Here is a 16,744-nt window from a genome sequence, read left to right as displayed (position 1 = left end):
TCCCCATCAATAATAGACTGGATAAGGAAAATGTGGCACATATACACCATGGAATACTATGCAGCATAAAAAAGGATGAGTTCATGTCCTTTTTAGGGACATGGAAGAAGCTGGAAACCATCTTCTCAGCAAACTAACACAAGGTCAGAAAATCACACACTGCATGTTCTCACTCATAACTGGGAGTTGAACAAGGAGAACACATGGACACAGGGAGGGGAACATCACACACTGGGGCTTGTCTGTGGGTGGGGGGCAAGGGGAAGGATTGCATTAGTAGAAATACCTAATGTAGATTATTGGGTGATGGGTGCAGCAAATCACCGTGGCACATGTATACCTATGTAACAAACCTGCACATTCTGCACATGTAGCCCAGAACTTAAGGTATAATAATAATAATAATAAAGAAGGTGGAAAAAAATCATCTGGTCCATTTGACTCCAAGGACAAAAAAGAAAAAGAAAAGAAAAAGGGAAGATTATTTCCCAATACAATAATGGTTTTCATGTATATGTCATGAGTATGTGACGTAATGCATATGTTTAATAGCTTGATTTAGACTTTCCACGCTATAGGCATATATCAAAACTTTGACTCTACAACATAAATACACTATAAAATTTGTACTTGTCAGTTAAAAAAGTAAACCTAACGTTTACAAAGGCAATGCATAAAAACTGAGAAGAGACTGTAACAACTGAAAGAAACTTGGCCAACATGAGATAAGAAACCAGTTAGCAAGTACATCGGAACTCTTTCTTTCTCTCTTTTTTTTTTTTTCTGAGACTGAGTCGCACTCTGTCGCCCACACTGGAGTGCAGTGGTGCCATCTCGGCTCACTGCAAGCTCCGCCTCCCAGGTTCACACCATTCTGCCTCAGCGTCTCCAGTAGCTGGGACTGCAGGCGCCCACCACCATACCCGGCTAATTTTTTTTGATTTTTAGTAAAGACGGAGTTTCACCGTGTTAGCCAGGATGGTCTTGGTCTCCTGACCTCATAATCCACCCGCCTTGGCCTCCCAAAGTGCTGGGATTACAGGCATGAGCCACTGCGCCCGGCCCAGAGCTCTTTCTTAATCCCGTCTACCATATTGTGTATCTATTACTGTAAATTAGTATATAGTTTTTCATTCCAGAGACTTCAGTAATATAGTATTACCAAAGGACTTGTACAGATTTCAGAGAATGACAAATTTAGAAGATAGAGGGTTCTCCATTGTGTTCTGAGAGTATCAAATATGTCAAATCTAAAAAGTACACACTCAATGCAAAAGTCTATTTCAAAGTAATAATCATTTGAGCATAATTTCTCTACTGTCAGAGGCAACTTGTTTTCAATCAAATTCAATGTTTATTTTATGCCTATTTTATTTTTAGTTATATGTTACTTGTACATACACATCAGTACAAGTACATATAAATCCTATAAGAACATAAATCCTATAGGATTATATTAAGTTGATAATTATGTCTGTTCTGTTTGATCCCAGCGTTGCAACAAACAGGCCTTGTTCCCTAAGTGGAGGAAATGATTTGTCTCATTTTATATGAGACTTGTGGTGTGGAACTAAAATATGTGGGATGAATATTTGAATGAAGATGCTTCTGCTGTGAATAGCAGAAAATCCCACCTAGTGGGCTGTATTTTTCCTTGACCCATGATCTCACATAGGTGATAGATACGAGGCTGGGCATCTCCAGGGTTGCTCAACTCAGCAGGCCAGTGGCATCAGCGACCTGGCACTTCATAGCTCATCTGTCACACACAGCACGTCAGCTTTCCTGCGATGGTAGGAGGACCCCTGCAGCAGCTTTAGGTTTCTTACTCTTTCACAACAGCTCCCAGAGAAAGGAAAAGAATAGTACTTTTTCCTGTGTGCCCTTATAAGGAGCAACTACACTGTTTCCAGAGTATTCCCAGTACCCACTTTCTCATTGGAATGATCATGGGTTCACACTGGCTCAGACAGGCCAGGATTCAACCTTTGCAGAGTGGGCCTGATGCACATGGGGAGAAAAGGAGCAAAATCATACATTTTTAAAAGTAAAGAAATGGTGGCTAGAGTAGGAGAGGTTGATTTCAGGGTACGGAAATGATAGGTTGTGGTACTCTTAGGTTGTTAGTATTTGTAGTTAAATTAAACATGAAGGCCTAGAGATTCCTGATAGGTATCCTCCATTCAGCGTTTTGGATCTTTTTTAATACATATGTATTGAGCATTAAATGTCTGCCATGAACTCAATTAGAATAAAACAGAAAAGCAAGGAAAAAGGATTGATATGAGAACTCAATTCAGTATGCTGACATGTTGTTTTTATGGGGAAATTTTTGAGAAAAAGTAGAATAGGAATGACTAGCTCTATAAGGTGCTAAAACATACTATACATTTATTTCAAAAAATACATTTGTTGGCTGGGTGTGGTGGCTCATGCCTGTGATCCCAGCACTTTGGGAGGCTGAGGCGGGCGGACCATGAGGTCAGGAGATCAAGACCATCCTGGCTAACATGGTGAAACCACGTCTCTACTAAAAATACAAAAAACAAAATTAGCCAGGCGTGGTGGCAGGCACCTGTAGTCCCAGCTACTCCAGAGGCTGAGGTGGGAGAATGGCATGAACTCAGGAGTTGGAGCTTGTGGTGAGCCAAGATCACGCCACTGCACCCCAGCCTGGGTGACAGAGAGAGACTCCGTCTCAAAAAATAAAACAAAAACAAACAAAAAAAATTTGTTACTGATTCTTTATTTTTTGTTAAATATACCAGTAAAACAGAGTCTAGAATTAGAACCAGAAAGAGTTGAGATTTAGTTTCAGTTGGTGGTAAGTTGTATTTCAAAGTCATTTCTTTCACCAAATGGATCCTGGATGAATAAAAATTGAAATATAAAGAGAAAATATAAAATTCACAAGACAGAGGTTATTTCTAATACTATCATTATTATAATTATGTTTGAAGACAAACAGACTTTCTAAACCCTTATGTGTTGCTGGTGGGAGTGTATGATTTTACAAATACCTGGAAATTTGGCAATTTCTTAAAAAGTTTAACATATGTTTGCCATATGACCCAGCAATTTCACTCCTTGGAATCTACCTAAGAGACATAAAAACGTATGTCCTCATGAAGATACATGTTTAAGAGTTCAGAACAGCATTAGCCATAGTAGGCCCAAACTGAAAACAATCCAGATATCCTTCAACTAGTAAATGGATTAACAAAATGGATAAACTACATCCATGCAAGGTAATATCATTCAACAATAAAAGGGAACAAAATCAGACTTATCTGGCAGGGGAGATACCATGAACATGAGGGTAGTTTTCCCAAGGCAAGTTTCAACCTTTGCCCTCCGGGTGATGAGAGATGACTTAATCGGTACAATGCATGTGATTGGGGTGATGGATACTGTGGAACACTGACTTCACCACTATGCAATCTACACAGGTAACAAAACTACACCTGGACCTTATAAATTTACACAAATGAAAAAAGAGAAAATAAATAAAAATAAATGAAAAGGGACAAAATGATGATACATACTACAAAACTGATGAACTTCAATAATGTTAACTAAGTGAAGGAAACTGGACACAAAAGGTTACATAATGTATGATTTCATTTACTTGAAATATGTAGAAGAGGTAAATTGATTGACACAAAAAGCAGATCATTGGGTGCCTAGGGCTTGGAGTATTGGTGGGAATTAACTGTAAATAGAGAAATTTTGGACATGACAGAAATGTTAAAAAAAACTGGATTGTTGTGATAATTGCACAAATGTACTGATTTACTAAAATTATTACATTTTACATATAGAATGAAAGAATAATCGTGTTAAAATAATTCTTTTTTAAAAAATAAGGCTTTGTAAACAAGACAAAATCCAGAAGACACAAATGAAAAAATATTTGAAGAAAATTATTGACTTCTTTGCATGAAGAAAATAACAAAATTAAAAGAAGTATACGACGCTCAGAAAAAAATTTGATCACATAAGACAGATAATGGGTTAATTTCCTTACAAAAATTGCTAACTAATCAATAAATTAATTAATGGAAATGCCATGGAACACTGGGCAAAAGATATAGACTGACTATAGAAGAGAATATTCCAATAGTCAAATATTTGCTCAAACTCACCAACAAATGGAAAAATCCAAATTCAAACAGCAATTTCTCCCCCAAAAAACTGGAAAATACAATAGCTTGTTTTAAAATCAAGGATTTAGAAGATTCTATGGGACTAGATTCTCCTATATTATTAGGATTGTGAGTGGATGGCAGTGTGCTATTAAAACTCAAAATGCAATTGTTACATGCTTGATGAAAACAACAAAAATCCCATTCTAAACATCTGTCTTCAGGAAACAATCCTACATGAGCCCAAAGAAATCTAAAATTGGTCGTTTTGAGCCATGGTTTGCAATAACAAAAACACTTTGAAATTCTCAAAGAAAAACTGATTAATTTGTCTTGATTATAAAAATTTCGTACATCCTAAAAACTATGCAGCATGTGGAGTGACAGCACACTGCAGGATGATGTTTGGTGTCCTGTGGGGCACTGTGAGCATAGATTGGTGTAACCCTGAGTTGTGTGGATAATACAGTATTTCCACTCTAAGTTTTTACAGTCTCAGTACATTTTTCCCTGTACGTCCATGATGACATGTAAAAAATATAACAGGAGAGAAAAGAAACATTCTCAATATTTAGAAGAAAGGTAAATTGTGGTATAGATATAGAAAGGAATAATATACAGGGCTTTAAGTAAATTATGTAGGACTATCAACATGAATTGGAAAAAAATCATAAAACATAATGCCAATTAGGAAGTAGAAAATTACAAGAATTGTCACTGTTACTATAAGAACAAAAAAAATATTGACTAGACTAAATGGATAAACTGGAAAATAATCTTATTTTTAAAATTTTAATGAACCATAGATCAAAAAGTATAAAAATTCCAAATTCCGGAGATGAACAAATTCCACTTAGGTGAGCAGGGACAAGTGTCCACTCTTATTCTTTGGTCCCTCCACGGAATCTTAACGGGTGGGAAGATTGAGCCTGGCTGAGAAAGGGAGATTGTGAGGGACTGAGGACAAAGCAGTTGAGTTGTAAATAGCCCCGTGGGCTTGTGTGCTGCATTACAATCTATAGAGGCCCCCTGAATAATATATATCTACTTTACTCTGCCAGCTGAGTCTCCTCCAGAATTTTTTCTGACTTCATGCTGGTGGTGTGGGAACTAGGGAGGTAGATAGAAGACAACAAACATCTCTGTAGCTTCGTGCAAACAAAGATCAGGAAGGAAATCAAGATAGGAACGATGCTTTCAACCACCTTGACTTAGCTGGCATTTATAATTGACATATATACGGACATCTGAGAACTACAGAATGTTTATTTATTTGCATTGCACAAAGATTATCCATGAAATAGAACAAATACTATGACGATAAAAGTAGTCTCAATTACTTTCACAAGAATAAAATCATACAGAGTATATTACCTGAACACAGTCTTATCAAATTACAAATAAGTAAGATGAAGAACATCGCCCAAATTTTTGGAAGTAAAATAATATATTTCTAAATAATCTATGGCTTGTCAAATAAAATCAGAAGGAAAATTAGAAGATAATTTTAAATAAAATAATCTAAAATGAATATTTAAAATTTTTGTTATGCAATCAAGGCGGTCCTTAGAAAAAAATTGTTTTAAATTCTTGTATTATAAAATAATGCAACATTGGAGGTTACATTTCAACATGAGATTTGGAGGGGACAAACATCCAAACTATATCAATAACATAATTGGTTTAATGTATAGCGACTTTGTATCCAGCAACCTTATTTACGTTTACTTATTAAATCTATAAGTTTGTCTATTATTTTTATTTTCTAAGTACCTGATTAGGTCAAGAGTAAATAATGACAATTTTACCTGGATGAAATTATTATCTCTTTCATATATTTTTCTTGCCATTTTCATTGTCTGACTCCTCTACTACTGCAGATATGAAAGAGACAGTTTTACATATATTTCACTGCTGAGACTAATGTGTGCAATAGGTTAGCAACCATTTCTTAGACTGAAGAAACACCTTTTAAATACAAGTTTGCAAACAGATTTTTGTTTTTGTTTATTTATTTTTTGAGATGGAGCTTTGCTTTTGTTGCCCAGGCTGGAGTGCAGTGGTGCGATCTCAGCTCATTGCAGCCTCTGCCTCCCAGGTTCAAGCAATTCTCTTGCCTCAGCCTCCCAAGTACCTGGGACTACAGGCATGCGCCACCACGCCCGGCTAATTTTGTAGAGACAGGGTTTACTAGAGACAGGCTTTCTCCTTTTGGTCAGGCTGGTCTCAAACTCCCCATCTGAAGTGATCCACCCAACTCAGCCACCAAAGTGCTGGGATTACAGGCATGAGACACCACACCTGGCCAGATTTGTAAAAAATTAAGGCCAAATGCTGAATTCTGTCAAATATTTCAAGACTCTATCAAGGTGGTTTCATGTTTTTTCTCCTTCCTTCAGTTAATGTAGTGAATCACACTAATTGATTCTTAAATGTTCCAACAACCTTGAATTTCTGGAATAATCTCCACTTGGTCATGAGGTAGTAGCCATCTTTTATATCACTGAATTCAGCTGGCTAATATTTTCTTAAGAACTTGGCTCATAAGAGTTATTGGTCCACAAATTCCTACTTGTTGTAGAGTTCTTTTCAGGTCTTAAAGTTTACACAGATCTCATTAAACACAACTGCAAGTATTTTTCCTTTTTTCAAATATGTTTGAAGTTTGCATAAAGTTAGTGTTGTTTGTTCCTTAAATAGTTGAAAATAGTTACTGAAACTGGATGAACCTGCAGTTTTGTCTTGGGAAAGCTTTATGGAATGGGCTTACTTTCTCTGTAAGATGTGGAACTCTTCATATTTTATGGTATTTGTCATCTTCATATTTTATGGTATTTGTCAGCTTCAGTACGTAGTACATTTTGAGTAATTTATTTATTACATGCAAATTTATTTTGTAAAGTTCATATTATTTCATGCTGATAAATCTGTAAGACTATAACAAGAGATATGAAATTTGTGTCACTGGAGTCTTAAAGGAAGATGACAAATGGGTGAAGCCCAAAGAGTCTTTGAAGGAAGACTATTTTCCAAATTTGGACAAAGACTTAAATGTAAAAATTCAAGAATCTGAACAAACCCAAACGAAGAAATTTAGAAATTAAATTAAATTAAATTAAATTAAATCCAAAGAAATTAAGACCAAAAAAGAACTTTTTTTTTTTTTTTTTTTTTTTTTTTTGAGACAGAGTCTTGCTCTGTAGCCCAGGATGGAGTGCAGTGGCGCGATCTCAGCTCACTGCAAGCTCCGCCTCCCGGGCTTACGCCATTCTCCCGCTTCAGCCTCCCCCAAAAACCTCTTGAAAGCAACAAAAGAGAAATGACATCTCCTGCATAGGAGAAAATAAATTAAATAACAGTGGATTGCTCATTAGAAATCATGAAGCCCAGTCAGAAGTGGCACAAGTTATTTTAACGGCTGAACGTTATGTTAACCTAGAATGTATAACCAGAAAAATATTATTATAAAATGAAAGTTCTATCATGATATTCTTTGTTTTTGTATTGTTTTGTTGTTTAGATGGAGTCTTGCTCTTTTATCAGGCTGGAGGGCAGTGGCGCGACCATGGCTCACTGCAGCCTCTGCCTCCCAGGCTTATGCGATCCTCACACCTCAGCCTGCTGAGTAGCTGAGATTACAGACACGCACCACCACGCCTGGCTAATTTTTGTATTTTCTGCCGAGACAGGGTTTGCTCATGTAGCCCAGGCTGGCCTCGAACTCCTGAGGCAGGGGATCCACCTGCCTTGGCCTCTCAAAGTGCTGGGATTACAGGCATGAGCCGCCACGCCCCACCATGACATTCTTAGAGAAAGGAAAATCAAGAGAATTTGATGCTAGCTGACTTATCCTAAAACAAGAGCTAAAGGAGTGCTTGAACTGGAATAGAAATGATAATGGAAGAAATCTTGGATGATCAGGAAAAAAATAAACAATAGAATGATTAAAAATATGGGTTGAGACGACAGACTTTTCTTCAGTTTTGTAAATTAATTTGATGGTTGAGGCAAAAATTACAACATTGTCAGATGTGGTTTTTGATGCAAGTAGAGAAAATAAAAAATGTATATTATAAATGTAGGAATAGAAAGGGATATAAAGGAGGTAAAGTTTCTACACTTTAGTCAAATTGACAAAATGTCAGCACCAGTAGACTATGATAAGTTATGTTAATAGATAAATCACAAAAACTATACAATGAGATACACCAAAAAATGATTGATTACAAAATAGAATTCTAAAAATTGCTTAAGGAACACATCAAAAACCAGGAAAAGTAAACAGAGAAGTTAAAACCAAAGGAAACAAAAAAGAAAACAAAAAGCAAAAGGCAGTCATAAGAACTCACATATTAATAATTGCATTACATGTAAATTGTCTGAAAAGACAAACATCACAGTGAAAAATAATGAACCATAGATATACTACCTATTGTGTCCGGAGTTTCTTACTTCTGGTGGGTTCTTGGTCTCACTGACTTCAACAATGGGGTTTGTGGTCTCACTGACTTCAAGAATGAAGCTATGGACCTTCCCAGTGAGTATTACAACTCTTAAAGTTGGCACAGACCCAAAGAACAAGCAGCAGCAAGATTTACTGTGAAGAGCAAAAGAACAAAGCTTCCACAGTGCGACAAGGGAACCGACCAGGTTTCTGCTGCTGGCTGGGGTGGCCAGCTTTTATTTCCTTGCTTGTCCCCACCCATGTCCTACTGATTGGTCCATCTTACAGAGCACTGATTGGTCCATTTTACAGAGTGCTGACTGGTCCATTTTACAGAGTGCTTATTGGTCCATTTTATAAACCTCTAGCTAGCTACAGAGCGCTGATTGGTGCGTTTTTACAGAGCACTGATTGGTGCATTTTACAAACCTCTAGCTTGCCACAGAAAAGTTCTTCAAGTCCCCACCCAATCCAGAAGTCCAGGTGGCTTCACTTCTCACTATTAGCAACTTACTACAAATATTACAAGAGTGGAAGGTTGAAATAGAAGAATGGAAAAAAATAAACCATACAAACATCTGTCAAAGAAAGCAGAAATGGCTATAATCTCAGATAACATAAAATACACAGAGCAATGCATATTCTAAGGACAAACAGAAACACTAAATAAAGATAATAGTGTTCATTCAGAACGAAGACATAACAACTCGAAATGTGTGTGCAGCAAAAACTGAGTTACAAATAAGTAGAGCAAAAATGATCAGAACTGGAAGGAGAAATAGACAAATACACAGTTAAACTTTGAGAATTCACAAACCATCTCTGAAATATTAATAAAACTACAAAAATTCAGCCAGATAATGAAACCCAACAAAACTATCCACTAATAAGATCTAATAGACATTTACAGACCACCACACCAAACAGAAGAATACACATTTTTAACTGTCCATGGAATATTTACCAATGTAGATCATACCCTGGAACATAAAAGAACCACAACAAATGTGAAAGAATTAAAATCATACAGACTGTGTTCTCTGGAAGCAATGGAGTTGAACCAGAAATCAATAACCTGAAGAAAATCGGTACAACTCTAAACACGTGGAAACTAAATAACATACTTTTAAATTACCTGTGGATCAAAAAAGATGTCTTAAGGAAAATAAAAAATGTATTCAACTGAGTGACAATGAAAATGTATCAAAATCTTTGGTACATAGCTAAAGCAGTGCTTTCAAAAACTATTTGTAGTACAAAATGTACACACTGAAAAAGAGAAAAGGTCAGAAACCAATAATCTTAGTTCCCACCTCAAGAATCTAAAAAAGTAGTCCAAAATAACCTAAAGCAAGATGGAAAAAAAAAAAAAAAAAAAAGAATGTGAGGGCAGAACTCGGGGTTTCACACCTGTAATCCCAGCATTTTGGGAGGCCAAGGCAGGCAGATCACCTGAGGTCGGGATTTCCAGACCAACCTGACCAACATAGGGAAACACCTATGCCAACTCATTTTGACACAGAATCATAAGAATTCAATGGAGGTAATATAGTCTATATCTTTTCAAAATACGGTCCAGGAGAAAGTGGAAATCCATAGACAAAAACAAAACCAAATAAAATTAAAAAAGGAAGCAAAAGGAAAAAGATGCAAGAAAGAAACTTAACAAATTCTCACATCTTATGAAAACATTTGCCCCCAATTAAATCATGTCTACATGTTAAAGGTTTAGAAAAAACATATGAGAAAATCGTCAGGAGCTAGGGCCTGGTGTCTAGTTCTGAGTTCATAGACATGACACCAAAAGTGCTATGGGTAAAAAACAAAAACACAGAACAGGCAAAAAATTAGCCAGGCTTAGTAGCAGACGCCTGTAGTCCCAGTTACTTGGGAGGCTTAGGCAGAATGGCCTAAACCCGGGAGGCGGAGCTTGCAATGAGCCAAGACCGCACAACTGCATTCCAGCCTGGACGACAGAGCAAGACTCTGTCTCTGGGGAAAAAAAAACCAAACCCACAAACACAAAAAACAAACAAAATCAAATCAATAGATGTGGTTTTATAAAAAAAAAAAAAAAAAAAAAAAAAAAAAAAAAACGGTTTTTCTCTAAGGTATCCTGCTAAGAAATGAAAAGTAAGCTAGAGATATGGAGAAAATATTTAAAACTGCATATATTACCAAGAATACATTATCTAGAATATATACTCAACTATAAAAACTCTGCTATAAAATCTATAGCGTGCAGACTATGAAATTTAATGACAAAATGGGCAAAAGATATGAAGACACATTTTATCACAGAAGATATATATGTACATGGCAAATAAGCACAATGAATGACATGCCAATCACTAGCCATCAGGGAAATGCAAATTAAGACCTTGATGTAATAGTGCCACACATCTTTTTTTTTTCTTTGACAGTCTCCCTCTCTCGCCCAGGCTGGAGTGCAGTGGTGCTATCTCGGCTCCGCCTCCTGGGTTCACGCCATTCTCCTGCCTCAGTCTCCCGAATAGCTCAGACTACAGGCGCCCATCACCACGCCTAGCTAATTTTTTGTATTTTTAATAGAGACGGGGTTTCACCGTGTTAGCCAGGATGGTCTCCATCTCCTGACCTCGTGATCTACCTGCCTCGGCCTCCCAAAGTGCTGGGATTAAGGCATGAGCCATGGCCCCCAGCTCCCAAACCTCTTAATACAGCTAAATTTTTTATAAAAACGACAATGTAAATGCTGGTGAGAATGCAGAAAAACTGGATTTCACATACATTGATTGTGAGAATGTAAAATGGCACAGTCTTTCTAGAGAATAGTTTGGCTGTGCCTTGAAGAACTAGACATATATTTGCCATACGAGCCAGGAATTACATTCTGGCACATTTATATCAGAAAAATAAAAACACATATTCACACAAAAATCTTACACAAATGTTCACAACAGCTTTATTTGTAATCGCCCCAAAACTAGAAACAGCCAAAATGTCCCACAAAAGGCAAATAGTTAAACTGCAGTGGCTCCATCTAATGAAGTATTCCTTAGCAATAAAAAACAGCAAACTGTTGATACATGCAACAACTCGAATGGATCTCAAGGACATTATGCTGAAGGGAAAATGCCAGTCACAAAAATCATGTACTGTGATTTTTATGTAACATTTTCAAAATTACACTATTCTAGAGATTGGTGGAGATTAGGGGTTGTCAGTTGTCAGGGTGATAGTGTGTAAGGAGTATAGCATGACTCTAAAGGGCAGCATGGCGGGAGAGCTCTGTGGGATGGAATAGCTCTCTATTGGATTGTGTGGTGGTTACATAAACCTGCAAGTATGATAAGACACAGGCATGGAAGTATGGACACATATTATACCAAAGTCAGTTTCCTGGTTTTGCTAGTGTGCTAGTGTGTCTGGAATTGGTTCCTTCCGGTGGGTTCTTGGTCTCGTTGACTTCAAGAATGAAGCCAAAGACCCTTGTGGTGAGTGTTACAGTTCTTAAAGATGGTGTGTCTGGAGTTTGTTCCTTCCCGATGTTCAGATGTGTCCAGAGTTTCTTCCTTCTGGTGGGTTCATGGTCTTGCTGACTTCAGGAGTGAAGCCACAGACCTTTGCAGTGAGTGTTACAGCTCTTAAAGGTGGTGCCTCCGGAGCTGTTTGTTCCTCCCGGTGGGTTCGTGGTCTCACTGACTTCAGTAATGAAGTCGCAGACCGTTCTGGAGAGTGTTACTGCTCATAAAGGTAGTGCAGACCCAAAGAGTGAGCAGCAGCAAAATTTACTGTGAAGAATGAAAGAACAAAGCTTCACAGCGTGGAAAGGGACCCAAGCGGGCATGTCATTATGTCATCATGTCATTACTGTCACTGAGCCCCAGGTATGTCTAACCATTGAGGGCCAGGAAATTGACTTCCTCCTGGACACCGGCACGGCTTTCTCAGTGTTAATCTCCTGTCCTGGACAGCTGTCCTCAAGGTCCGTTACTATAAGAGGAATCCCGGGACAGCCTGTAACCAGGTATTTCTCCCACTTCCTCAGTTGTAATTGGGAGACTTTGCTCTTTTCACATGCCTTTCTTGTTGTGCCTGAAAGTCCCATGCCCTTATTAGGGAGGGACATATTAACCAAAGCTGGAGCTATTATCTACATGAATATGGGGAAAATGTTAACCATTTGTTGTCCGCTGATTGAGGAGGGAATCAACCCTGAAGTCTGGGCATTGGAAGGAACAAACTCAAGCTCCAGCCTTAAGCTTTCCCACAGGAAAAAATTTCTTTTTTTTTTTGAGACAGAATCTCGCTCTGTCTCCAGGCTGGAGTGCAGTGGTGCGATCTCGGCTCACTGCAACTTCCGCCTCCTGGGTTCAAGCAAGTCTCCTGCCTCAGCCTCCTGAGTAACTGGGAAGACAGGCACATGTCACAATGCCTGGCTAATTTTTTTTTTTTTTTTTTTTTTTTTTTTTTGAGACTAAGTTTCACTCTTGTTGCCCAGCCTGGAGTGCAATGGTGCAATCTCGGCTTACTGCAACATCCACCTTCCTGGTTCAAGCAATTCTCCCACCTCAACCTCCCAAGTAGCTGGGATTATAGGCATGCGCCACCATGCCCGGCTGATTTTTGTATTTTTTTAGTAGAGACGGGATTTCTCCATGATGATCAGGCTGGTCTCAAACTCCCAACCTCATGTGATCTGCCTGCCTTGACCTCCCAAAGTGCTGGGATTACAGGTGTGAGCCACCGCGCCCGGCCCCAACTAATTTTTGTATTTTTAGTAGAGACAGGGTTTCACTGTGTTAGCCAGGAGGATCTTGATCTCCTGACCTCGTAATCCACCCGCTTAAGGTCTCCCAAAGTGCTGGGATTACAGGCGTGAACCACTGTGCCCGGCAGGAGAAAGGTTTAATTGAGTCACAGTTCTGTATGGATGGGAAGGCCTCAGGAAACTTACAATCATGGCAGAAGAGGAAGAGGACCATCTTATATGGCAGCAGGCGAGGGAGACTGTACCCATAGGAGGAACTGTCAAACACTTATAAAAACCATCAGATCTCGTGAGAACTCACTCACTATCACAAGAACAGCATGGGGGAAACGGTCCCCGTGATCTAATCACCTCCCAGCAGGTCCCGCACTGGACATGTGAAGATTATGGGAATTACAATTCAAGATGAGATTTGGGTGGGGAAACAGAGCCAGGCTAAGCATGTAACTGTTACGGGATCATTGGGGTGTTGCTTTTCCTGTCACTGGTAATGCCTTTGCCTGAGTTTTACTCGGGCCAACTGGGCTCATTCCACCCACTTTGCCTGGCATGCAGTGCTCAGCTGACACTGCCGCCCTGGATCCCACACCTGCCAAGGGTGAGTCAGGTGGCGAGGGATGTGTGAGCAACTGAGTGTGGGGTCTGGCCACTGTGCAAACCCAGGCATGTTGACTGTGCAGGGCAGGCAGCTCTAGGTGCTGCCATGGGTGTCAGCTCCCGGTGAGCCTGTAGCTGGACCAGGCACACCACAAGCAGCTTCCACAGCTGGCACTGGAAACAACGTGGCACCTGGAAGCTTGGAGACCCCAGGAACCACAGGGCCCAGAAAGTGAGTCACAGCCCTGGCTCGGTGAGCTCCCAGGTTTGGGCTCCCTGAAGAGCCACAGCTCTTCTCTCCTTCTCTTTGCCCACGACATGGCGAGCAAGGGGCATGTTTCAGTCACATTTGTGTTACAGCTTTTTTAGCCTCACCATTTGGTGGCAGATCCCCAGTTCTTGTCCTGAGTCCAGGAAGAATGAGGTATGCAGACAAGTGGAGAGTGAGCAGGAAAAAGAGAAGCTTTATTAAGCCATAGAACAACTCAGAGACCTGCAGTGGGCAGCTCCTCTCCATAGCCAGGTTGTCCTGACACCTGTTCAGCTCTCCGCACAGAGGGTAGCTCCTCTCAGGAGGGCAACTCCTCTCTGCAGCAGGGCATCCCTCATCAACTTGTCCTCTCTCTCGGCTCTCTCCATCCTCTGCTCAAGTCTGCCTGAGCCCAGGGCTTTTATGGGCCTCAGAGGGAAGTGCACATCATGGGCAGCCATGGGGCAGGCCCAGAGAAGGCACAAGTTCCCTCTGCTGTCAGCAGGACTGGCAGCCCAGCCTGGTGAGCAGGGCCTCACCAGGGACCTGCCTCTTTCTGCCCAGGAGGCTGTTTGCCTCTCACCGCTATCCATGGCGACCAGGCTGCTCATGCCAAGGGGCACTTGTAGGCCACGCCAGTTTCCTCAGCCCATCTTCTCTCAGCTTCCCCATGGCTGAGGTGGCAGGAGACTGGTATGTCAGTGCTGCCCTGAGTGTGCACACACCCGACCAGGCTGTGACAGCACCGGGGCTGGGCCCACCTCCACTCTGAGATCAGAGCAGGAGCTGGGAGAGACCGGGGAGAGGCCAGGCAGTGGGAGCAGACACTCCGGAGACCAGGGACACGGAGGCCTTCTCAGCCTTGAGGGCGTGGAGTGCAGAGAGGCCTGGACCCTGCTGCCGGGGGGGTGGGTCTCCCACCCAATCTGTGGAGCCTGCAGGTAGCCCCTGTGACAGCTTCTCGCAGCCTGAGGTGGGCAGCTCCACTCACTGGGCCCAGGCCAGCATCTGGGGCAAAGGTGATGTCTCCGCAAGATCTTCTCCTAGAACTCAGGGGTGCCCAGGGATCTCCCTCGACTAGATGGGGCTGGGGAGGCACCTTGAGGACCAGATCGTGGCAGGGCTTGGCCATGGGGAGCATCAGGCTCGGTGGCCACCCCTGAGGCCACAACCCTGGGGGCCTCAGGCAGAGCCTTCTCCTGAGACCCAGGAACAGTGCTCCCTCTGCAGGGTGGGACAGTGGCCTTGCGGCTGGATAGGTCCCCAAAGTGGAGCAACTCCCACTTCTCACCCCAGGCCCCTGAGGCATGGCCCCAGCTCCATGCCCTCCCCACAGCTGCAGAATGAGAGCAGCAGTGCAGGACCGGTAGAGGCTCTGGGCCTGGGGGTGGTTCCTGCTGGCTGCTCAGGGGTTGGGGCAGAGCAGTCAGGGACACAAGGCACAGGGGACATGGGGCACAGGGGTCCCACCATGGCCACTGCTCCCACAGTCACTCCTGTCACCACCGTTTGCAACTTCCTGCTGCAACCAGCCACTCTGGACTGCTCGCCACTGCATCATCACCACCCTTTAATCCTAAAATGCTAAGGTGAACCTTAGGTAGCTTTCCTAGATTACCGTCATCACCATTAGTTTCTTTTGTCACAATTTCTTTCTTCTTTTCTTTTTCTTCTTTTCTTTTTTCTTTCTTTGTGTTTTTTGTTTGTTTGTTTTTGTTTTTGACAGGATCTTCCTCTTGTCAGTGATGATGAGGGAAATCTTTTGAAGGAACTAGAATTGCTACACAGTATCTTTCTCAAATTATGTAATACTACCGTTCATTAAAAGAAGTAGTCTTATTGCTACGCACACCCATAAATTATAGGGATATAAATAATTTTAATACAAGGAACATTATTCCCAGAAATGGAATATGAAGGAGTATGAAATAGTGGCTGAGCTTGAGGGGTATATAATTTGGTTCACTCTGTGGTGTACATTTTACTAGGTTTGTATCTTTGCAAAAGTTGTTTTATCTCCATCTTTTTATTCTCTCCACCTGTAAGCATGAAAAGGATTTATTTTACTGAACTGATGTGAGAATTAAATAAAAATATGAAGTCTAGAAAGGCCTTAGTACAATTCTGAGTACAAAGTAAAATGTTCATTTCTATTGCAGCATGTTGAGAATCCTGTCCCTGGAAACACTAAGGCACATAATGAATGAGTGCCTATCAGAACTGTGGTAGGGTGTGAATTAATGCAGAACTTTACATGTATAGTTGTACTTTGAGGTTCATTCTGAATCTTAGATGTTATATTTATAATAATATAAAGCATAGGCCGGGCGCAGTGGCTCTAGCCTGTAATCCCAGCACTTTGGGAGGCCGAGGCAGGCGGATCATGAGGTCAGGAGATCGAGACCATCCTGGCTAACACGGTGAAACCCTGTCTCTACTAAAAGTAAAAAAAAAAATTAGCCAGGCATGGTGGCAGACGCCTATAGTCCCAGCTACTCGGGAGGCTGAGACAGGAGAATGGCGTGAACCCGGGAGTTGGAGCTTGCAGTGAGCCG

The sequence above is a fragment of the Chlorocebus sabaeus genome, chromosome 17 (assembly GCF_047675955.1).
Source record: "Chlorocebus sabaeus isolate Y175 chromosome 17, mChlSab1.0.hap1, whole genome shotgun sequence".
Lineage (NCBI taxonomy): Eukaryota > Metazoa > Chordata > Mammalia > Primates > Cercopithecidae > Chlorocebus > Chlorocebus sabaeus.
The sequence above is the reverse complement of the archived record's forward strand: the minus strand, read 5'-3'. Positions refer to the sequence as shown.